The sequence below is a fragment of the Vanacampus margaritifer genome, chromosome 17, assembly GCF_051991255.1.
Source record: "Vanacampus margaritifer isolate UIUO_Vmar chromosome 17, RoL_Vmar_1.0, whole genome shotgun sequence".
Lineage (NCBI taxonomy): Eukaryota > Metazoa > Chordata > Actinopteri > Syngnathiformes > Syngnathidae > Vanacampus > Vanacampus margaritifer.
This window is the reverse complement of record NC_135448.1, coordinates 9,044,252-9,054,977: the sequence shown is the minus strand read 5'-3', so window position 1 is coordinate 9,054,977 and position 10,726 is coordinate 9,044,252. Positions and strand designations below refer to the sequence as shown.

Below are 10,726 nucleotides of genomic sequence, written 5' to 3'. Positions count from 1 at the left end.
ACCCTGATGTGTCCTTTGCGGAAGTCTGCGCTCATTGGTAAATATATTGAAATAGATATATTTTTAACCTACAAAAAATATTTAAAAAATAAAAAAAAACGCCCAATAACCGTTTTCTGTGAAACACGAGGGCTCACCCCAATAAAATATAAATATAATTCTTACAATAAATAAATAAGCAGATAGGTGAATCTGTGGGTGCCGAACCAGATGGGGGCATACGTAGTAGTGGTAGTTGTAGTAATAATATGTCTAATTCTGAAATAGCAACTAAAGTGCAAATAATCCAGATCTGATTTTCTCAAATGTATCAGAAATATCAAGGAAAAACAACAACATTTTGACGTTTCTCATAGGGACAATGTGTATAATTTAGTGCCATCTTGTGGCGAACTAATAGAATGCAATTTTGAAGCACGCACTGATAATTACAACTAATTAGCGTCAGGAGTGAGTGAGCAAGAGTGGCTAGCAAAAACTCGCTGGAGCGGCTAACAAGAGCGGCTAGCAGGACCTAGCTTGATTGGCCAGTGGTAGAAGGTTCAATAAAGATGGTTAGAAAAAAAAAATAGAGCAGCTATCAAAAGCTAGTGAGCAAAGCAGAGGGAGACAGCGGGACTCAGCGACGACCACCTGCGGCCCCAGCTGTGGAAGGTAAGCGGCTAACTAAGTAAGAGGCTAACTACGCTCCTGAAGTTCTTCTCCTTTTACCTACTATTATATGAAAAAATGCATGTTGGTGTAAGGGAACATATTTTTTTTGTATATTGAAAATAATAGTGGGTTTTTAAAATGGTTGAATTATTAGTTCACCACTAGATAGCGTTAAATTACGGAAGCATATTGCATTCACTTGGGAAAAAAAAACCCTCCTGTTTTTCTGACAAATTTTTGGGGGAGCTTTGTTTTTTTTAGTATTTTTTTTCTGTTTAAAAATTATTTTCTCTCTTTCCCTGAATATTTTTTCATTTTTTTGGAGTAATTTTTCCCTGTTTATAATAAATAATTATTTTTCAGAATATTTTTTTCTGTTTTTCATAATATTTCTTTAAAGGGGTTTCCCCTCAGAGGTTAGAGAACAAACCACAATACAGTATACACATTAATTCCTTTATTGAGAGCCAGTAAGTAAACATGACCATCTTATTGCATATGGAGGTATGTGGGTAAAGTGTCCGCTTTCGCTATTAGCGAGTCTGCAACAAGTCACTTGGAGTTCAGAGGTAAAATAAAAAATACTCAGAACACCAGCTCTGTTTTTCGGAATAATTTTTTTCCAGTTTTTTTTGTTAAGATTTTTTTCCTTGTTTTTTTTTAAGAATAATTTTTTTCTTTTTTTTCTTCTGTTTTTTAAAATAAAATTTTCTGAATGATTGTTTTCAGCCTGTTTTTCGGAATTAGTTTTTAACAGAAAAAAAATTCAGAAAAACTGAAAAAAAATACTCAAAAAAAACAAAGCCCACAAAAATTAGTCAGGAAAACAAGAGTTGTTTCTTTTTTCAAGTAAATGTAATACGCTTCCGTACTAAATAATACACACTGTCCGTTTAATTGCTGTCTCCATCAAATGACATCATAAGGAATGATCGTCTTATTTGTCCTTGTAAACAAAGTAGCGATAATTGAGAAGGCTAGAGTTGGTCCATGTCTTTATCATCAGTAAACTCTTTATTTAGCTTCTGCTCAAAGTTCCCTTGTCCTTTCGTGACTTTGTTTGCACAGAGGGATATTCGTGAGCGGCGTAACACGGCTGTTGGCAGGAAGTGGCAGCCTCTCACGCTGCTGGCACAGGAACATGCACTCTGACCTTCAGGGACGAGTGAACTGCCAATTAGAAGCTCGTTATGAAGCCTAAAGAGCTCGGCAGGGTTTTCACCTGGGACGAGGCGACAGGTCAGGCCGGGCCTCACCTTGGGTCTCCGCAGATGAGCGCGCAAATGCTCTCAAACTATTCCTGCTTGTTTCCTATGCATCATATGCTACCAAGGAGTGGGACTGGAACTCTGCCCCAAACAGACTTAGCCGAGCCCCTTCCATCTGTACCATCTTAAGCACTTGATCATCTGCTGTCACTCACTGTGCAAACTACTGCCGTGCAAAAAAAAAAAAAAAAAAAATCACCTCCATATCCCCGAAAACGACAGATGCTGTGGTCAGCAGTGCATGCAGTTCAACTCCCTTGTTAGCGAAGTCTTTGCACACCTGCTCTACATCTCACAATCTTCACAGTTTTGCCTGTGAATGGATCCCCCCCCGCTAATTCTCTTGGTAGGTGGAAAATTGCCATATTGCACGGATGGCTCGCTTTTCAGTAAGCACGTGGGCAGTGGTGCAGTGACAGGTGCTGTATGAATGGGGCGGATTTTGAGGTCATGGAGCAACGCTTCCATATAAATCATCCACTGAGATGTGCGGGACGAGGGACTGGGACCTGAGCTTTTGGGAACCGAGAACAGATACTACAACTCAACTCACGCAGGGAAATAAAACATATCAGGTATTTGTCACACGAACAATATTTTTTTAAAGTATTTTTTTATATCAATGATTGGAGCCCAATTGAACCATTAGGAATTTAAACATTTTTTGACAATAATATGTTATATCCGACCTCACTAATGTAAACATGAATATTCTGATTAATATTACATTTGTGGAATATGAGTTACGCAGCAAAATTCAGCCATTTATAATCCATTTCCGGGGGCGGCCATTTTGCCACTTGCTGTCGACTGAAGATGACATCACAGTTGTTCAGGGCTCAGGCAACGACCAATCACAGCTCATCTGAAGCTGAGCTGTGATTGGTTGTTACCTGAGACCTGAGCAACTGTGATATCATTTTCACTCGACAACAAGTGATAAAATGGCCGCCTTCTGACATTGATAAAAACAGCTGGATTTTGCTGCTTACCTCATATTCCACTACTGCTATATTAACCAGAATGCCGTATTTAGACTAGTAGGGCTGCATAGAACATATTATTGTCAACACCCTTTAAAGTGGTCCAAGTGTCTGTAAAATGTCTAGTTTAAATTGTTAGTTTGCCACAAATCCCACAAAAATGTAATTTTCAAACTAATCTTACATATAAAAATATTGTCTCTCAGTTTACATCTATCACTTTAACACGCTTCCTTGACACCATTACTTTTCAAACAGGGCTCTAATGACATCTTGTGGCATCTTACGGGATTTCAGAAAAAACAAACAAACACAAATTGGTGAGTTTTTCAGCAGTTATCAGTTTTCCTTAGCAATTTAATGTGACTAAATGAATTTGTAAATAGTGAATCACATTACTGTTTAGTCTTTTGCAGTTACTTTGCTGATAAACTGCATTTACAAAAGTTTTTCAAAAGTAAACTATTCTTTATTAATTGATCTGTGTAAGAATAGATCGGGCACGAGGTCCACATATGGAGGGCGGCTGCTTTCGGGCACTCACTGTAATTATTTTGTATGTGACTTTGCGACTTGCAATATTTTCTCTAAATGTCTTCTTCCAACATTTTTTTTTGTCATGTATTTTAATTTGAAGACCCACTCACATTATATATATAATTAATTACAATTACCTAGGGCGAGTACCAATGACAGGTATTAGTATCGGGTGCATAACTGGCCTTATTTCAAGGTATGTTTGAAAGTATCCAAACTCAATACCAGTGTCGCCCTCTTGTGGCCGTTTTACAATCAGGAATTAGAAATTAGGAGAATAGAAAATGACTATTAATTTCATGCAATTTTAAGGAAAATCCTATATTGGGATATGTAGGCCTTGCTATAAAATGATCTTGTTTTTAGTTTTTTTGGGAAGGGAAATCGGTGACTAAGAGTTGAGTACTTGCGTATTGGTCTGGAATAAAACTGGTATTGAACAAATATATATGTATATAAAAATTCAGCGTCAGTTTAAGTTGCATATATTTGATTTACTGTTTAATTGGAGAATTCAGTCAAATGGCAATAAAAGTATAGCATAAAAAAATGACACTCATCAGTCACTTGTAATAGGCAGCTATTTATTACCACAATGATTCAAAGTGATCTTCCATTATTACCTCTGTAAAGCAGGTAATGTTTTTATTGGCAGTTTGTTAGTCAGTTAGTTGGCAAGATGATGTAAAAGCTACCAGAATCAATACATTTTGTTGCCAACTGGCATAAAGATGTCAATTCAGGATTTAATTAGATTTTCTATCTGCGGCATTTTGGAAGCATTTTTTGCTCCTCTGTGTACCATTGTATTAAGTTCTGTTATAATGGATATTTTGTCCGCTTGTTCCGTGCCTTATCTCCTTCCAGTTTGCATCCTCACAATTGCTTTTCGCTGCAACCATTAAGTGCGTATTCCTCAACAAAGCTATTCTCTCCCCCTAACTGCCTCGCCCTTTGGTTAATTGAGCTCCCAACCCTGGGGAACCTGCCAAATTTCCCGCCAAGACGGATGAACCTGGTGGGGGCATGTTGCCCCGGAGAAATGAATTCTCCGGCGTGTCGGGGCCGCCTTTAAATCCCATCCGTCAAGTGCTCCCCTAATCGATTTATTCACGTACTTACATCGCCTCCTGCCACTGTCTCTCACTCAATCCATAGTCAAACAACCAGGGGTTGACACCCTTCTTTTACTATGTTTGTCAGCAAAAAAACCAAAAAAAACGTCATTTGACGCAACCAAAAGTGATGATGTGGCGAAACGGCCGACTGGCAAATGGGACATGCTGCATTCCAGACACGAGTTGGTCGGGCGGCCAGCAGGGTCCTGATGGTGTTTTGATGGGCGGCCCCCGATGACAGGTGGGATTGAAAAGAACATCTGCCGCCATTAAAAAATCCGGTGGAAATTAGCCTCTGAGGGAAGCGAAGCAGGAGGTTTGCTGATGGCGCAGGGACGAGCTTTTCCTCGGCCTCCCTGGGCGACACTAAAAACAAAGATATTTGTCAGCAAAGGACATGATAGTGATTTCTGTTGTTTAATGCAAACATATGTGTATATAATACTCATGAGGGCAGGGGTTGGGGGGTGCATAATATATGTGAGATGAGATGTACAGTAGTTCCTTAACTATTAGCCTCTATCAGTTAACTAAATGGAGCATTTAAGTGCCTCTCCCCAAAGTGCTTTTTATTTGTATTTAGAAAAAAAAATATTTTCAACTTTGTGAAGCTCCCTGTAGGCTGTAAACCAATTCTCAGCTCATCTAACCTGAGAGGTGACATCTAATTGGGTAATTAGCATTATTACATACTCAGCTTGTTGTTTGCTTTAAAGACTCTGTAAAATCTAGACACTTGTGTGTTTTTCATTTGAGTCCGGCATGAGTTGCCCCTTCTCAACTTTTAAACAGAAATGCTTTTGTTTACATCGGTGGTTATAAACTGGTGTTTTAGACTGGCATGGCTGCTTTAGAGTGCCTTGTTGTTGGCTGTGAAGATAGAAGAGTGAGGAGGTGAGAATAAAAAAAAAAAAAGAAGTTTGACTTGACAGGAAGTGTGGGGACCGGGGCTTTGAGCTGGAGTGGCTGCTTTAGAACGCCTCATTGTTGCAGTGTGGAAAATCCCCATGATGACATGTGAGATTTATTCCAGCTACTAGAGGTGTTATGTTTTTTTTTGTTTTTGCTAGTTGAAGTCAAATGACTTTTTCTAGTTCAGGGGTCAGCAACCTTTACTGTCAAAAGAGCAATTTTAGGCCAAATAACAAAAAAATCTGTCTGGAACCGCAAAACCTTTGAAAAGTCTGATGAATGAAACAGTATGGACAGGTGATGGCAATTTTCTGCCACTTTTCTTTCTTTTTGGACATTTTTTGCCTATTTTTTGGACACTTTTGTCTGCCTTTTTCGCTTGCAATTTTGCGTACATTATATGATAATTTTCAGGATTTCTTTTTGTTTTTGGATATTTTATGGTTACTTTTTGAACGTTTTCCTTTCTGCCTTTGATTAAAAAAATCTAGCAAATATTTTTTTTGTGTACATTATATGGTAATTTCCTGCTTTTCTGTATTTTGTGTCTTTTTCTGACAACTTATAAATTTTGGACTCTGACATTTTATTGAATATTTAATTATTTTTATAAAAAAAAAATCTAAATCGTTAATTCATTCAAAGAATATTTGATCTAAATTTTTTTTTAATAAATATAGAATAAAATATTAATTTCAACAAATTATTTTAGAGCTCAGCAGGGAGCCACAGGAGAAGGACTTAAGAGCCACATGTGGCTCCAGAGTTGCAGGTTGCAGACCACTGTTCTAGGTCATAACGCTAATATTTGATTGACATTTTAAATTGTGGGCGGGGTTCCAGCACATCATAGCGTTTGTACAGCGGATACCACGGCTTGATTTTTCATGATTTTGAAGAAAGGAACACCTTACCCCTAATAGACGCCTGACCACTATGTGAGGAAATAGTAGATAGGATTTTCAGTTGTAGATGCAGTAGTGGTTAGAATTTTAAAATGTAGTCAATAATTTAGTGAACAAAATAATTTAAAAATTGCAACAGCCGCCTTGAGGCTGTTGGTGTTTCTCCTCCCCTCCCCTGTCAGACATCATGGCTGTAGCTAGTTATGAAGTCCCCATGGTCCTGACCTCCATAATCTCCCCTCCCCTCTCAGATTGACTTTACACACTTTATACACTGACTAATGCAATCAGTACAGAGATTTATTTATTTATTTTCAATGCAGCCTGTATGTGTTTTATTTAGTTTCTGTAATTCACCCAATAATAAACAAATATATGAATAAAGCACTATCCATCTCAGGGGGCGGCCATTTTGCGCTTGCTATCAACTGAAAATGACAGCACAGCTGCTTAGGGCTCAGGTAACGACCAATGATGGCTCAGCTTGCGAATGTCACGTGACCGAACTCAGAAAACAGGTTTTCTGAGTTCGGTTCAAGAACTTCAAGAAGTTCAAGAAAAAAAAAGAAAAAGAAAACAGGTTTTCTGAGTTTGGTTATATGACAATGACAAGCTGAGCTGTGATTGGTCGTTACCTGAACAACTGTGATGTAATTTTCAGTCGACAGCAAGTGACAAAATGGCCGCCCCATGAGATGGATAAAAACAAATCGTTTAGACTGGATAGAACATATTGTCAGTAACATTTTTGAGTTGACTGTCAAATTTACTCTCTTTAGGTAGTTTGTGGTGTCACTTTTTATAGACTTTGACAACTTTTTAGTTTAAAATCAAAATCAGTGCGGCATGATGACAATAACATCCCACATGACAGGGGAAAACGGGTGAAGAGTGATTATAATTGAAGCAGTAAAGAACACTGTGTGTGTTCAGCGTAAAGTTAATTAAATCACGAGTCAACAGCCGTAAGAAGTGACGACGACACGATCAGCTTCAAGAATTAAAAGCAGCTAAAGAGGAGGACAATATTTTTCTTACAGTTGAGTTTCTGTTGCGCTCACGTGTTAGCTGAATTTGAGAAGCTATAGGTGCGTTAGCATATCATCTGGCGGATAACTTTTATACATTGTTTTCATGCTGGACCCGGGGCAGATTGAAAACTCATTTCTTATTTGGCTCAATGAATATGTGATGCAAATTCCAGGCAAGGCGACAGAGCAGGGATGAAACAAAGTGAATTCTCACCTCATTAATTATCTCTATTATCTACAGAAAGAGGAGGAGTGAGGCCGTAAAACGAGTAGCGCTAGGTAGCAAGTAGCAACGGCCGGGGATTGCCTTTGAGAAATAATTAAAGCCTCTTTGCAAGCGCCTCTTGGGAAAATCCCCATCTTCTATATGGTCTTACAATTGATGTTTGCTTTACCAGCTCCTCTGTATCAAGCAGACCTTCAATAAACTATATCGCCCTATTTGGGAGAGTAATGCAGCCCTGTGCGGCCCTCAATTAGGTGTAAATGACACAGCAAATTGGAAAATTAGGAGGGGAGGGAAGGATAATTTGCTCCGAAACAGGACTAAAAGCAATTCATTAGGAGGCTGGGAAGGAGACAAAGGGTCCGACTCTGTCCTTGAACAAAGCAGTCCTTTTTTTTCTTCTTTTTTTTTTTTAAGTTCAGATGTCTTACTGTTCACCTTGTTGGAGGTTGGTTTGTGCAGGTGGATTATATTTATCATCTGATATGTGCTGTTGTAGCATTGCAGGTTTTCAGGTGTAATCTTCTTTGTCACATTGTGTACAATCCAAAAGTTCTGTCTTTGCAAAAATAATGAGTTTATAATCCCACTGTCAGTTGTTCTTCCACGTTTTGTTAATGTGATCCTGCGCTAATTTTCATTGCATTGCATAAAAAAAGTGAGCAGATGTTGTCAAATTGAGCTTACATAAGCAACTATAAACGATTAATCACCAAGGCGGGTAGTGGTGCATTTAATTGCATATGGATTAAACAATTAGGTTCCTCATATGTAAAGTTTGTCCCTCAAAAGTGACACTGAGAGGCCTTTCACATCTTAATCATTGTGTATTCCAGTGTGGTCAATCAAATGCTTTATCGCTATTGTAACACATCCCTCAGGTGCCATCTGGATGCATCCATAAATATGCATCATCCAAATTTTTTTTTGCTCTATAATAAAACATAAAATCCTGCTTAAAAAAATAATAATACCGTGTGGTCGACTCTAGTATTCCCGACGGATATGTAGCAGCTAGTAATGCTTGTATTGGTGCTGTGAGACCCACAAAAATATGCAGCTACCCGTTTGGACCGCTTTGAGAAACACCTGTCTTGTGGATTTGTGGCAGCGGACCTCTGATGAAATAAGTTGGGGGATCAATTCATCTTCATTTCCAGCTCTGCTTTTTATTACAAGCAGTGGTGAGTGATATGATTAGAGGGCAGTTGCAACACAATGATCACTCTATTTACAGCAACACACACACATACACCCTAAACAAGATAATGTTCTACAAAGAAGATGTTGTTAATTAATATAACTTGAGTGACAGCACAGTGAATATTTCAAACAATTATTTAAAGAAGAATGGTCTGTTGGCTCCCAAGGCTTCACTTGTCATCTGTTTGATTAATGTCCTGCCATAACCCTTTTCAAAAAAAAAAAGGAAAGATGAAAATGGAATTTTAGTCTACAGATACCACAAATTAGTTTTGGGCACAAGCTAGCTAGCTAGCTAGCAACATGGAAAATGTACAAAACCTGGCGCAATAATCATTACAGTCTTGGTTGGTGTAGCACCTACTTCGTGGTGGCATAAGTTTGTCCATATTTAATGCTAGTTGCTAAGCAACCAAACAGCAAGTAGCCTGGTGCTTTTTTTTCTGCTGGTTTGCCTGCAAAGTAGGCCTAAGCTATGTTGTATTTTATTTAAGCTAACATTTTTATTGCATTGGTACATTCAATGTATTCCATCGCTGTGGCTTCCTTACCACGTCAACATGCGACACTTACCGTGTGTCACAGAGCTCGGGATATATCAACCCCGTAATAATCTTTTTTTTTTTCCTCCTTTTACCTTTTTTTTCCACTGTATAACTTCACCAAAATCTTTTGCTCTTGTCACTCTATATAAGCTTAGGCTTCAGTCTACACTTTTTGGTCTCTGTTCTTTTATATGTATATATATATATATATATATATTTTTTTTTTCATTATTGTTTGCTATGACCAAATAAACTAAACTCTGAAATCACTCCGCCACCATCTCTCCGAATGGATGCACCGAGATGCGTGAATATTAAAAAATGTTAAATTTCAGTGGGCATGGGGAAAACAATGAAACCTGACATTTAGAGGAGGGTCAGAGCATAGACTCTGGACCTCTCAAATATGAGGCAGACTAGTCACTACCAGAGTCATAATTAGGCTTTACACAATCAGGATTTTTCGGCATATCAAAGATCAGTGAGTTTGAAAAAACCAACAACCCTATGACCAATCACCGATTTGGTCAGAAGATAGAGCTATGTAACTATTTAAAAAAACTTTTATATGTACTCTACAGTCAACCATTGCCATCCACATAAAATAGAGATTGGCACGGCCCATGTATAGCAATTACACACAAATAATTGACTTCAATTGAAATGCATGGGGAAAAAAAAAAACTATCTCCAAAAAATGCTGATAAACATGAAAACATAAAATGCCTTATTTCGTGGCGCCGATCAATGATGTCATTGATTGATTGGGCGAATGAAGAGATTACAGCCGATTTTGCTTAAAATGCTAAATATCATCCGATCTTGAGCCAACCGATTAGGTCGGTGTAAAGTCTTGTTATAGTAGTTTTATTTATTTAGTTTTAATAAGTTTTCAGAGCAGATTTGTTAATTTTTATGTTATTTTATTTTTTAATTCTTCATTTTAGTTTAGGTTTTATTAGATTTAAAATTATTTAATTTTTTTTCTTTTTACTTTATTTTTTAATTCTTCATTTTAGTTGAGGTTTTATTAGATTTAGAATTAGTTTTTTAATTTTATTTTTAATTTCTTCATTTTAGATTAGGTTTGATTAGATTTAACATTGGTATATATATATATTTTTTAATTCTTGTGTGCAAAAAACAAAAACATGTATTGGGTAATAAAAATTCAATAAAAATATATTTTTTAAAAATAACCAACCACAATGAAATACAGATGCCGTACCCCAACAATAAACAAGTAATTAGTTGGAATAAATAGTGATCATAAAATCTTGAAAATTGCCCTTGGGACAGGGTGACTTGCATATTCTTGGTTGTTGGAGGAATTGTTAGAATGCC

General features: G+C 37.4%; 1 protein-coding gene across 2 annotated transcripts in view; it reads left to right on the top strand.

Annotated features, from left to right (window-relative positions):
- Positions 1–448: 448 nt before the first annotated feature.
- Positions 449–10,726, top strand: part of epha10 (EPH receptor A10) — a 437,494-nt gene continuing 427,216 nt past the window's right edge. For both annotated transcript variants that reach the window (XM_077548084.1, XM_077548081.1), the window contains exons 1-3: positions 449–654; positions 1,723–2,497; positions 3,164–3,225. The gene's annotated coding sequence lies outside the window, so the exon portion shown is untranslated. The remainder of the gene's footprint in view (positions 655–1,722; positions 2,498–3,163; positions 3,226–10,726) is intronic.